The following is a 13,435-nucleotide window of genomic DNA, read 5'->3' as shown; positions in this document are numbered from 1 at the left end:
AAAGTGACTGGATTCTCCCCATGCCCTTCCCTTAATGTCATTATCCAATCCTTTTGTCTGCCTTCAAAGAAGTTAGTGTCCCTTGTAGTTTGCTTTTTGCTTTGGATGCGTTCTACTTTCTTTACTAGTATTCTATAGACACAGGGGAGCCTGCAGCTGGAGGAGGGGGTTGCTGGACCCCAGTTAGAGAATTGTTTTTACTCCCCTGTTTGGTTCTTATCACACTGCAAAGCGCCATACCAAAGACACACCCGTCCCTCATGACGGGCTATTTAGTCACTTGCACAGTGCGTTCGCGCAGCCTGTGATCAAGGTTGGTAAAGGCCACACTCTTATATTTCCTTGTATGCACTTCGGTGCTATTTAGGATGTGCCTGGCTCCTTCGTGTGGCCGCCATATTGCCCCGGGCTCAGACCCTGTTTTAATGTGTTGGATTTTCCTTCACCATGTTAATTTGCATTCTACTTTCTTTACCACTATTCTCTAGACGCATGGGAGCCTGCAGCTGAAGGAAGGGGATGCTGGACCCCAGTTAGAGTATTGTTTTTACCCACCAATTTGGTTCTTATTGCGCTGCAAAGTGCTGTACTGAAGCCTCGCCGAAAGACACGCTCATCCCTCATCACTGTCTAATTTGCCACTTGCACAGCTATTCTGTGCCAAAGGCGCGTCTAAGGAGAGCCCTGACCTCGCCATGGGCCCCTGCGCCTGACAGCTTAGAACTTCAGCCTGTACAAAGTTTGGATTACCCACATAAAGAATTGCTTGCATTTTAACTCTGGTGAGCTTACTAAATGTGCCCTCTTTACTCTTGCAGAAGTTAGAGATGCCCCTGTTATATGTCAGGAGTGTAACCTTAAATGCGTGAACAACTTATTTACCGAGATTCGTATACAGCCACTTTCGATTATATCCTGTGAAGCACTTAATTTTAATTAGGGCTCCGGGTTTTATAGTGTTTACTTTCATATTTCCATCTGTATTTATCCATATTTATTTTTTGGTAAGTTTATCTATTTATCCACATTTTATTATCTATGTGTGATGTAAAGCACTCTAACACCCTGCATTAGGATGAGTAGCTCTAATAAAGAAATAAAACAAAATAGTGGTATTTAAATTGTTATATATGTACAGTGCTTGCATATCTCTTGGATTCAGGGACTGAACAAAGTCAATAGCATGCCCCTCTTAAGTACCTGTGAAGTGATGAGCGGTGTACATTTGGTTTTCCTCAATTGCTTTTAGGTGTACGTCTTCCCCCGCCCCACTCCGTCCCTCTCATAGCTCCCTGACATCGAACTTTGTTATGGGCTTAGCTGAAATCAGATAAGCACTTTCTCCGTCTGCATTCAGACTTGCTGTCCTTCTCGCAGACAGCAGCAAAGTTAAATCTATTTAATTGCCATTGGTCAGTTTGTTTATAGATACAGACAAGGGAAGATTATGTTCGAGGCATGTGGGCTGCTGAATTCATATCTGTGCATAGATCGCCGCCTTTTTCTGTCTGTATTAATATGCAAAAATCTGTTTAAACGGAAAACCGCGAGTCTTCATTTTAACGTGGAAATTACCAAACCACTATTATTCAATGGGCTTCTCATATATGGCCCACCCACCCCGGAACCAAGATCTGAATTTATCCTTGATCGCAATCTAAACCTGGAATCTTTTTCTTTAAAAAATTAATAATTTTATGGTACTAGTTAATTTTAATTGCCACCTACAGAATAACTTGGGGACACGGAAGCACTTCTTGACAATATGTCTGGCCTTTGCCTTATGCAGAGAATAAATGGGCTCACTCATACTGCTGGACATACTCTTGATTGCATCTTCATGAACAATGTCCATTTGGCCAGTACAGACTACTTGGACTGACCATAAAGCATTAATATTTGAAATAGAAACCTCCTTGGAATATTTCTCCTACAGCTCCTGACAGAAAGTTGCAAAGGACACATCCGCGGCATGAAATTAGTGCCCCAGATTTGATTGATCTACTAAGAACGGAACCAGCACTATCAGCGGACCCAGAAAAATTGTCGGCTGATTACGAATCATGGATGCAATCTGCAATTAACGTATTAGCATAGAAGTCATAAAAAGAACAAATCCTCTGCCCCTTAGTTTAATACCTAACTGAGAGCCTTTGACTAAAAATACTGCAGACAAGAGCGCGCTTGGAGAAGAAATATAACTAATTTGAGAAAGATAAATATAAGAATTGCATTGCAGGCTATAAAAACCTGATACAGAAAGACAAATCTGCTTTCTTTACTAAGCAAATAGAGCCCTCAAAAAATTCCATTTTGGATCTCTTCCAAATGGTTACTTAACTTACTACACCACTAGCTGTAAATACAGCTGATAGAAGTCAGGAATTCTGTGATTCCCTGGCCACCTTTTTTCAGAACATAGTAAAGGAAATCCTTGATCAATTCAACTCTAGTGACAAGGTCCCTGATCTGCCAATGGAAGGCGGACAACTCTCTCTTCGAGAATGTATTCACCTTTCAACGGATCAAGTTAGTCAGCTGATTGGTACCATTACGTCCCGGTCCCTAACAGACCATTGTCCACCGCATATAGTTAATCTCATGCCCAATACTTTTGCCAATTTCTTGTCAAACAGTCAACCCCATGTTTAGCATAACACTTTTTTACTAAATCATGGAAATAGGCTGCGGTTCTTCCACTGCTAGAAAAAGCCAATCTAAATACAAAGGACGCCAATAGCTAGACTTCCAGTTACAGCCAAGTTAGCTGAGAGAGCTATGAACACCCAATTGTCTTCATATATCTGAAAGAGACACGTTAGTATTAGATTCCTTACCTTAGAATATCCCCAGGCGTCAGACTGGATCCGGAAATTTTTGCGTAGCAGTACCCTTGCGCGTCGGGAGGCGTCGTCTGCGGCTCCGCGTCCGTCGTCGGCGTCGTGGGCGCCGTGATGACGTCGTCGGAGTACTTAGACGCCGCCTCCGCGTGCTGACGTCAGTTCTTCTTTTTTCCGCGCCAGCAAGCGCAGATCTGGAAAAAGCAGTAACCCTAGTCAATTTTGACTAAACTTTTTTGATCCTTTTTGATTACTGTTTCGAAGTCTCTCGACTCCGAAAAGGTGCCGATAGGGATGCCCGGCTTCAAACCTTGTGACGATTGCGACCGGCTGATGTCGGTCACGGATCCTCATCGCGTCTGTTTGTCGTGTTTGGGCGTCGACCACGACGACAAGGCCTGCTCCGACTGCCGGGCCCTCTCTTCGAAAGCCAGGCGGGAGCGGTCCCGTAGGCGCCTCGAACTCCGGCAGTCGGCCCCGCGCCGTGAGAGGTCCCGATCCCATGGGAGGTCGAGGGACAGGTCGCGGGCCCGGAGCCACCACAGCTCCGAGAGTAGGCCGCACTCCTCCGGGTCGAAGTCGTCGTCAGGTAAGAGGCACAAGAAGTCCAAGCTCCTCGGACTCCCCCCGACGCTCGCGCGATGCGGCCGGGGGTTCGGGTGACACCGTCCACCGTCCACGCGGCTCCGTCGGAGTCGCGGGCGCCGCGTCCTGCCCCATACCCTACGGTCCCTGGGCTCAACGCGTCGCCGGAGGAGGTCGAGCGCTTCCTCATGGCCATGAGGAAACTCTCTCCTCCGACGGGCTCCGCGGCGCCTCCGGGCCCAGCGGACCCGTCTGGGAGCCCTAGCGGGTCGGCGGCTCCGGCCCCGACGCCGTCGGGTGCTTCGGCCCCGACGCCGCCGATGCCTTCGGGCCCGGCGCCGCAGGTCCCTGTTATCTCGACGCCGCCGGCGCCTTCGGGCCCGGCGCCGAGGGGTCCAGTTGTTCCGACGCCACCGGCGCCTTCGGGCCCGACGCCGCTGGTCCCGTCCTCGGGCGGCGCCGACCCCGGTCCTCCTTCCGTTCCTGTTCGGCCGTCGGGACGGCCCCGTTGGGCGCCGCTCCAGACGCCGTTGGGTGATTTTCACTTTTATGAACAGGCCCCATTGGTTGAGGCAGAGAGTGTCAGTCTCGTGAGGACTGGACAGAAGACCTTGGGGAGGCCAGTGGCCTGGACACCTCTCCAGACACTGGGTTTGTCTCCCCTCCTACCGTGGCTTCGGAGGAGGGGGCAACATATGGTGTGGTGCTGATGAGGGCTGCCAAGGCCTTGGGCCTTGAGCTCCCCGTCGCGGCCGTGAGGACTAACCTCCTCACTGAGGTCCAACCTCCTCACTGAGGTCCTTAAACCGCAGTCAAGCTCGGCCGAGCCTCTGCTGCCTTTTAATGAGGCCTTGACCGACGTTCTGCTGGGCACTTGGTCCAAGCCCGCTACGGGTTCGCCCGTAGATAGGAACGTGGCCAGACGCCACCGCCCGGCCCCGGGCGACCCATGTTTTCTGTCCTCCCACCCTACCCCCGATAGCCTGGTCATCCAGGCCTCCAATTCCCAGACCGCATTCCCGTCCGCACCCCCGGACCGGGAATCCAAGAGGTATGACCAGTATGGGAAGAAGATCTTCTCCTCTATTAGCCTCGGCCTGCGGTCTTCTAACACCGCCTGCCTCTTGGGACGTTACACCCACTCTGTGTGGGATAAGGTCGCGGAAGTGCTGCCAGAGTGTCCGTTGGAGGTACGGGCCAAACTCGGCCAAGCCCTTGTGGAGGGCCGGGATGCAGCCAAATATTCCATCCGGTGTGGGCTGGATACCACTGACTCGCTGGGTAGAGCGATGGCAACGACGGTGGCGGTCAGACGCCACGCCTGGCTGAGGTCCGCCAACTTCTCGGCAGATGTCCAGAGCACGCTTATGGACATGCCGTTCGATGGCCGTCGCCTCTTTGGCGACAAGGCAGACCATGCGCTTGAGCGTTTTAAGGACTCCAGGGCTACGGCCAAGTCCTTAGGCCTCTCGGGCCAGCGCCAGCAATCGGCTGCCTATCACTCCTTTCGTGGCCACGGAAGGGGTGCGCCCACACGTGCCGCCAGCCACGCACCGCAGGGCAATACCCAACGCGGTGGCGGCCGTGGGAACCGCCGTCCTGGTGGTCGGGGGCAGCGGCGAGGTCAGTCCACACCTTCCCCCGCAGCATCCGCCTCTAAACCCTCCTAGTCCGTGCTTTCAGGCCCATGTGACGCCAGTGGGAGGCAGGGTTCGCCATCACCACCTTCACTGGCGCACTGTCACGTCGGACAGGTGGGTGCTGCAAATAGTCCGAAGGGGCTATTCCCTCCCCTTCGAGGCGACTCCTCCAGCCATGCCACCGCAGAACCACCGTGTATCGGGGGATCACTTGCAACTTCTGCGGGAGGGAGTTACGGCCCTCTTGGCCAAGGGGGCCATCGAGCGCGTTCCTGGGCCAGAAGTAAGTAGTGGTTGCTACTCCCACTACTTTCTGGTACCCAAGAAGGGCAAAGGGGGCCTACGCCCTATCTTGGACCTACGGGACGTCAACGGCTTCCTCCGGAAGGAGAAGTTCAAGATGCTGACACTGGCTCAGGTCCTGGCTGCCCTGGACCCAGGAGACTGGATGGTAGCGTTGGACTTGCAGGACGCTTATTTTCATATCCCCGTCCTGCCTGCCCACCGGCGCTACCTGCGGTTCATGGTGGGCCACGAGCACTTTCAGTTTACCTCCCCTTCGGCCTTACCAGCGCCCCACGGGTGTTCACGAAGGTGATGGCGGTGGTCGCAGCTCATCTGCGCAGGTTAGGGGTTTCAGTCTTCCCCTACCTCGACGACTGGTTGTTGAAGGCGGGCTCGCCCCAGACAGTCGTCAGCCACCTCCAGACGACGGCAGACCTCCTGCACCAGCTGGGGTTCTCCATCAATGTGCCGAAGTCACACCTGTGTCCCTCACAGAAGCTCCTCTTCATCGGAGCGGTTCTGGACTCGGCGAGGTTTCGGGTTTATCCGCCCGAACAGCGGGTCCGGGATATTCAGGCTTTGATTCCCATCTTTCAGCCGTTATCCCGGGTTTCGGTCAGGTTGACGCTGCGGCTTCTGGGGCTGATGGCCTCCTGCATCCTACTGGTGCATCACGCCAGGTGGCGGATGCGGGCTCTGCAGTGGGACCTGAAGTTTCAGTGGGCCCAGCATCAGGGCAACCTATCCGACCACGTCCTGATCTCGGAGGGCACTGCGAGACCGCTGCAGTGGTGGCTTACGGACCGCGATTGGGTCAGCGGCAGATCCCTCTCCCTTCCCCAACCGGAGCACGTAGTTGTGACGGACGCGTCCCTCCAGGGCTGGGGAGGCCACATGGGAGAGGCGGAGATCAGAGGCCTCTGGTCTCCGGCGGAGACCCGGCTCCACATCAACCTGTTGGAGCTCAGGGCGATTCGTCTAGCGCTGAAGGCATTCCTCCCCTCTGTCCGGGGGAGTGTAGTGCAGGTGTTCACGGACAACACCACCGCCATGTGGTACTGCAACAAACAAGGCGGGGTGGGGTCGTGGATCCTTTGTCAAGAGGCTCTTCGCCTTTGGCAATGGCTGGAACGCCAGGGCGTGACCCTGGTGGCTCAACACCTGGCAGGTTCTCTGAACGCCAGGGCGGACGAGCTCAGCCGTCGGTGCATGATGGATCACGAATGGCGTCTGAACTCGGACGTGGCGCAAGGCCTCTTTCAGCAATGGGGAGAGCCTTGGTTAGATCTATTCGCCACCGAAGAGAACGTGCAATGTCATCAGTTCTGCGCGTTGGAATTTCCAAGGCGGCACTCGCTCGGAGACGCTTTTCGTCGCGAGTGGAGTTGCGGTCTGTTGTACGCCTTTCCGCCTATACCACTTCTGCCCAGAGTGCTGAAGAAGATCAAGCGCGACCGGGCCCAAGTCATCCTTGTGGCTCCGGACTGGGCACGAAGGTACTGGTATCCAGAGCTACTCAGTATGTCAGTCGATCCCCCGGTTCGTCTGCCTCTTCAGGAGGACCTTCTGTCGCAGCAGCAGGGGAGGGTCCTCCACCCGAACCTGTCCAGTCTCCACCTCCATGCTTGGAGATTGAGCGGCGACAGTTGAGGCCATTTGACTTGCCTCCTGAAGTCTGTAACATCATTCTGGCAGCCAGGCGTCCCTCCACAAAGTCGGTATACGCCTGCAGGTGGAACAGATTTGTGGCATGGTGCACAGCAAAGGCTGTGGATCCACTTTCTGCCCCTCTTTCTGAGGTTCTTCTCTTCCTTCTTTCTCTTGCCCAGCAGGGCTCTGCTCTGGGCACTATCAAGGGCTACCTTTCTGCCCTTTCAGCCTTTCTCAGGCTACCTGATCAGCCTTCTTTGTTCAAGTCCCCTATTGTTAACAGATTTCTTAAGGGCATCACTCACACGTTTCCTCCTGTTCCGTTTGTGATGCCTCAGTGGGACTTGAACCTGGTTTTAACATTCCTGATGTGCGCTCCCTTTGAGCCACTTCACAACTGTCCTCTTCGCCTTCTGACGTTGAAGACTGCTTTCCTGGTTGCCATCACCTCTGCCAGGAGAGTGAGTGAGCTCCAGGCTCTTTCTTGTACTCCACCTTTCCTTTCTGTCCATCCGGACAAAGTGGTGCTTCGTACCAAACCTTCTTTCCTGCCCAAGGTTGTCACGGCCTTTCACATCGGGCAGTCTATCACCTTGCCAACCTTCTTCCCGCCACCGCATCCCTCTAAAGAGGAAGAGCGGCTCCACCGTCTGGACCCAAAACGTGCGCTCTCATTCTATTTGGATCGCACACGCCAGTTCCGGGTGGATGACCAACTCTTTGTTGGTTACGTGGGCGCTAAGAAGGGGAAAGCGGTGCACAAGAGGACCATCTCCCGGTGGATCATCCTGTGTATCCAGGCTTGCTACTCCTTGGCTAGGAAGGAGCCCCCGGTTGGACTGCGGGCTCATTCTACCCGAGCGACGGCGACCACCACTGCCCTGGGCAGAGGTGTGCCCTTACAAGACATCTGTCAGGCAGCTACGTGGGCATCGCTGCACACGTTTGCGAGACACTACTGCCTGGACAGCCAAGTCCGGAGGGATGGCTTCTTTGGCCGTTCCGTCCTCCAGGACTTTCTGGTGTGATTATTGGTTCGCAGACCCACCACCGGGGTTGGTATTGCTGGGGTATCTATTCTAAGGTAAGGAATCTAATACTAACGTGTCTCTTTCAGATGCACAAGTTACTACTTGTGTAACGATATATCTGTAAGAGACATTAGTTAGTATTAGATTCCTTACCGACCCACCTATCCTCCCCGTTCTGCGAACCAATATCTAGGGTTAGGGTTGTCCCCTTCAGGGCCCTAGTTTCAATGGCACCAGTGTTGGTTTTTAACATGGCTCTGCGTTTCTGGCGCGGAAAAGCTGTGTCTAAGAACTGACGTCAGCACGCGGAGGCGGCGTCTAAGTACTCCGACGACGTCATCACGGCACCCACGACGCCGACTGACGCGCAAAGGTACTGCTACGCAAAAATTTCCGGATCCAGTCTGACGCCTGGGGATATTCTAAGGTAAGGAATCTAATACTAACTAATGTCTCTTACAGATATATCGTTACACAAGTAGTAACTTGTGCATTGAGTCTAATGATCACCTTAATAAGACTTAGTTTGGCTTTAGAAGTGGCCACATCATGTAAACTGTGATTATTGAGGCTAACAGAGCAAATTGGATCATCTTTAGATAAGACGGCCGAGCAGCCCTTATCTTACTTGACCTGTTGCAGCCTTTGATACGATCAATCATATCTATCTGATTGACCGTTTGCAATTTATTGGGATCCAAGATACAGCCTTTGCACTTCTTCACAACATTTCTTATTGATAGGACACCAGCAGTCACTTAAAAGCGATTCACGTCCGAGCCTTTTACTCTGCCATGCGGGGTTCCTCCCGGCTAGTCGTTAAGCAGGACCCTTTTTAGGTCTCGCCTGTCAAAGTGCATGCGCATTGAGCAGAGCGAGACTATAGGGGCTTAAACAGAGCTTACCTAGACTGGCGATTTGATGCAGTGCATGTGTACTTTTAACTCAATGCGCAAGCGCAATTAGTTAAAATGCGCGTGCACAGCATCAAATCGTCAGCTTGGTGCCGCCAGCAGCTCTTCCTGCTCCGCCCCCTGCTGCATCAAAGGCTTTGCGCTCTGCCTCAGCCCAGCCATTCTCCTCCCCTAATTACCCCCTGCTGCATCAAAGGCTTTTTCACGGCCGGCCGGCCGGCCGTGCTTTCAGTTTCACGGCCGGCCGGGTCTTCTTTTTTTTTTTCTTCATTAATTGAATGCGCTCACAGCTGCAAAGGTCTGCGCCCTGCCCTCCGTCACTGGTAATCTCCCCATCTCTTGCCCACAACGAATGGATAACCAAAATGTATAAAACCGCCTCATGCGAGACCTATTGCATTTCCAATGCTTAACATCTTCATCTCCCCCCTGGCCAATCTTCTGAAGTCCATTGGGTTTTCATTATTGACTTATGCAGACAACACTCAGATCATTGTGTCAATAAGCAATGATATCCAAAATACAGCGGAGTCGTTTCACAACTGCATAGTGGCAGTCAACAACTGGATGAGCAATAGTTGCTTAAAGTTAAACTCAACTAAAACAGAAGTTAAGCTATTTGGGAATGATGTGTCGTATTGGTCCCCCTCTTGCTGGCCCCAGGATCTTGATACTCTTCCCATGCCTGTAAAAAAAGGTGAGAAATGTGGGCGTTCTCATGGACAAGCTCACTTTTAAAGAGCAAGTCAATTCGGTCATCTCTTCTTTCTACACTCCTAGAATAATAAAGAACATCGCTCACCTGATTACTTTTGACCCATTAAAGACTGGGTTACTGTGCTAATTCTGGCAAGACTAGACTACTGTAAAGATCTTTTTCAACACTTACTAAAAAGATCACTGAAACTTCAGACAATGCAAAACACTGCAGCAACGATGCTCTTTAATATCCCTAGGTTTCAATCGGCATCCCTGGCCTTGAAGTATCATTGGCTGCCTATTGAGCGGCACATTGCTTTAAGGCTCTCTGCCTAGCATATAAGGCGCTGCATGGAAAGGACCCAGATGACATGCAGAATACCCTTAAATGGTACATTCTAGTCTAATCCTTACGCTCCAGCCACTGTAAAAATCTGGCCGATCCTCCCCACAAGCATATGTTTTGGGGACGCAGGAGTTTCATCAGATGTACTGTCCTTCAGTTGAACAGTCTCTGAAATCCTCAACCACTCTTGGCTTTCAGAAAATCTTTAAAAACCCAGCTCTTCTCCAACTAAAGGCACTCTTCTAATTGATCAGACCGTCCCAAGACGCCTCCAGGTATAGGTTACGCTCTACAAATCTATCCAATATCAATAAACTAAACCTCTTCCATTGGCAACCAGTGGAACTACCCACAAGCACTTAGTGGTGGAGCAAGAATATGAAAATTCCTAGCTGTTTTAAAAAGAGAGTTTGCATTAACCTAAGGACATAGGTGACGATTATGCTTTTCCAAGTTTACTTTTACAGCTCAGAAACCTGAAGCTACAAACCATTATGAGAAAAGCATGATCAGGGACAACCAATCCTAGTTGAACAGTTCCAGCAAAGTCCAAGAAAGGATCATAATAAGCCTCTTTGAACCACTCGCTGAAAACGTCTTCCATCCATATTTTCTCCTGCTCCTCCCCTAGGGAAAGGACAAAGTTACATTTTAGTATCTTCATTGCAGATCATGATTTTACCAATACTTTGACAATGTTGTAACTCCCAAAACAAAACCGTCCTAAACCCTGCATCATAATTGTAATATCCTCTGCATCAAACTTCACAACCCGTAGACCTTGTTGCCCCTTGGCAAGGCAGTCGGATCAAGTTGAAGACCTCAGCTGGGTGTAGGGGAGTATTTATTTTCTCTGTTTTCCATAGAATCTAGACGTCACATTGCAGTAGCTTGTTTTTATGTTTCGCCTGCAGAGCGCTGTGCTTATGAAATCGATTGCATTTAATGTATTATAAAAGGGAACTATTATCGGTTCACCCGCCGAAATACTATGTCCTGCTTTTGTGTGGAAATTGTATTTTGTGTTTACTTTCCCGGAGTGCACGCATTGAAACCATGTCGCACATTTTCTTTACTTTCCCTGGCCGCTCGCATTGAACCCGTGCTTTTGAAGATTTTAAAATTGTTGTCAAGATGCATGGCGAGCAAACCAAATGTAACGGAAAATGTGTTATCACCAACGAAAGTCTTTAAATAAGAAAACATGGAGCCACACTGCCATCTTGTGGTTAATTATTCACATACCGACTGAGGCTGAACATCTATCTCTGAGAGGGAAAGTAAACGGAAATCGTACTGTTCACGTTTAAATACAGGCGGAAAAAGTCGAAAGCAAGTGAAGCACTGAGTTCAGTTATAAGAAAATACAATTTTAACGCTGATAAGGAGGCGACTTTGCGAAAGATGCAAAAAGGCTCAAGCATTTTTAATACAGAAACAGGTGGGTGTAATTGCTGGAGCTTGCTCAAAAATATATCTGCATCCAGAAAAGATGTAGAGTAGACTGGATTTGTGACACTTCTCTTGCTAGCGTTCCTCCATGTTTGTAATGGAATTACTACGAGTAATAATAGAACACCAAGTCAAGTTCAAGTTTATTTTTATGATTTCTAACTCCTACGGTGGTCCATTTCCTACAATAAATAACGTTTCTTTATACAAAACTATCTCCTTAAAATATATTACCATGCATACCAAGCAAAATGCTGAAAGGAATAACAATCTTGCAAGGCAAAAAAGTCCAATATACAAAGTGGAAGTGGAAACAAAACATCCCTAAGTGAGGAACAATAGAAAATATTACACTGTAAGAAGTGACTTCTATTTTTTTTAAAAAAGGCCTAATAAATCTCCAGAAAATTAAAAAAAAAAAAGAGATGAACCCTATTACAAACCATTTCGTTTGGGGGGGACAAAATAAAAGCACGCGCCTCGAGGGCGGTGTAAATGTTGAAGTTGGGGAAAAAAAATCGTAAAAAATAGCACCTAGCCTTTTGCAACTCCGGACATACAATTAACACGTGATTGATATCTTGGACTTGTAGGTGACACATCTCACAGATTCTCTCCTTTTGCAGTATTTTATCCCAAATGCCAGTAATTTCTATTAAGGGCAGCAAATGCAGTCTCAACAAGAGCATCTTCCTTCTGATCCCATGGGATAGGTTCCAAGTTAAGTAGGGCTGTGGTTTATTCCACAAAGCGAGCCCATATATCACCTCATTGTGCTACTTGGACTAAACTTAAGGCGATATCTCTGCCAAGCTAATGAGGGACACAGGCCTCTTTTTAAACTGCTTCAACACAGACTTTAGCATGGGGGAATCAGTATTCGGGCTAAGCCCAAATAAATAATTTGCTCGCTCAAAGGACCTAAAAAATGTGGAATGCTGTTTCAGCCTACAAAATATTTTGAGACTCAGGGCAACCCTAAGTGTTCACACCTCATCCCCCTGAAGGAGGGAATTGCTCCACCTCAAAACCACTGCCAAGGAGGAGATCTATGAGGAGACTAAGCCAAATTCAAGACACAAATCATGGGGGCCAGCCAGAGTTTAATTTTCAGATTTGACCCAGGATTCGGCCTTGTCAAAGGAAAGTCAGTAGCTCATATCCAGCACCCCGGCTGCATAGGACAAGGAAGGGGAAATTTTTTACCCTAAATACTGATAAAACATGCCCAAAATGGCGTTCCCACAGATTCTTTAGAATCTGTGCAGTGCGCTAGCCTGGAAAAAAGCCCTGCTTACACACCACTTAATGTGTTCTCTATTCCGCCCAGTTTTTGAAAAAAACTTTCCAAGATCAGAATTGACCAGCTCAAGGTTTTTTGGAACTGAGCAGCCACTGCAAACACCTCTTTATTCTCAGCCCTTTCTTGCAGAAGACCAAGATCTTACTCTTGGTGGTGTGAATTTTCAAGAAATGGGCTTCTGCATATTTGGTGAGGGCTTTCAAACGATGTTGCAAGCCTATTGGTGTCAAATCAAGGATGGCCACATCATCAGCATATAATATTGAGCCAACTGACGTACCAATTCTAAGGGCGTCTCACCTCACAGAATTTAGGGGGCCAAGGAGATCAAATATATAGAGAAAACGAGGGGAGCCAGCAGGCAACCCTGCTTAGGCCCATTATTTGTTCTAATCCTACCAGATAATCCCTGCGATCCTCCCATTAAAACTTGCCACCAAGTGTCTGAGTGTAGCTCCATAATGAGACCCAAAAGATGATGTGGGACGCCCAATGTGAGGCGCTTTCGCCACAGCGTTTGATGGTCCACTCTATTAAACACTGTGCTGAAGTCGATAAATGCAGTGTAGACTGGCATGCCTCGAAGAAAAACATATTTCTCTACAATAGTCTGGAGGACTGCAATATTGTGTAGTGTTCTTTGCTCTTTTCTGAAACCGGCCTGTGCTGGGGGTATAATGTTCTACCACA

Source organism: Lissotriton helveticus, chromosome 6, assembly GCF_964261635.1.
Source record: "Lissotriton helveticus chromosome 6, aLisHel1.1, whole genome shotgun sequence".
Classification (NCBI taxonomy): domain Eukaryota; kingdom Metazoa; phylum Chordata; class Amphibia; order Caudata; family Salamandridae; genus Lissotriton; species Lissotriton helveticus.
This window is presented reverse-complemented; position numbering follows the sequence as displayed.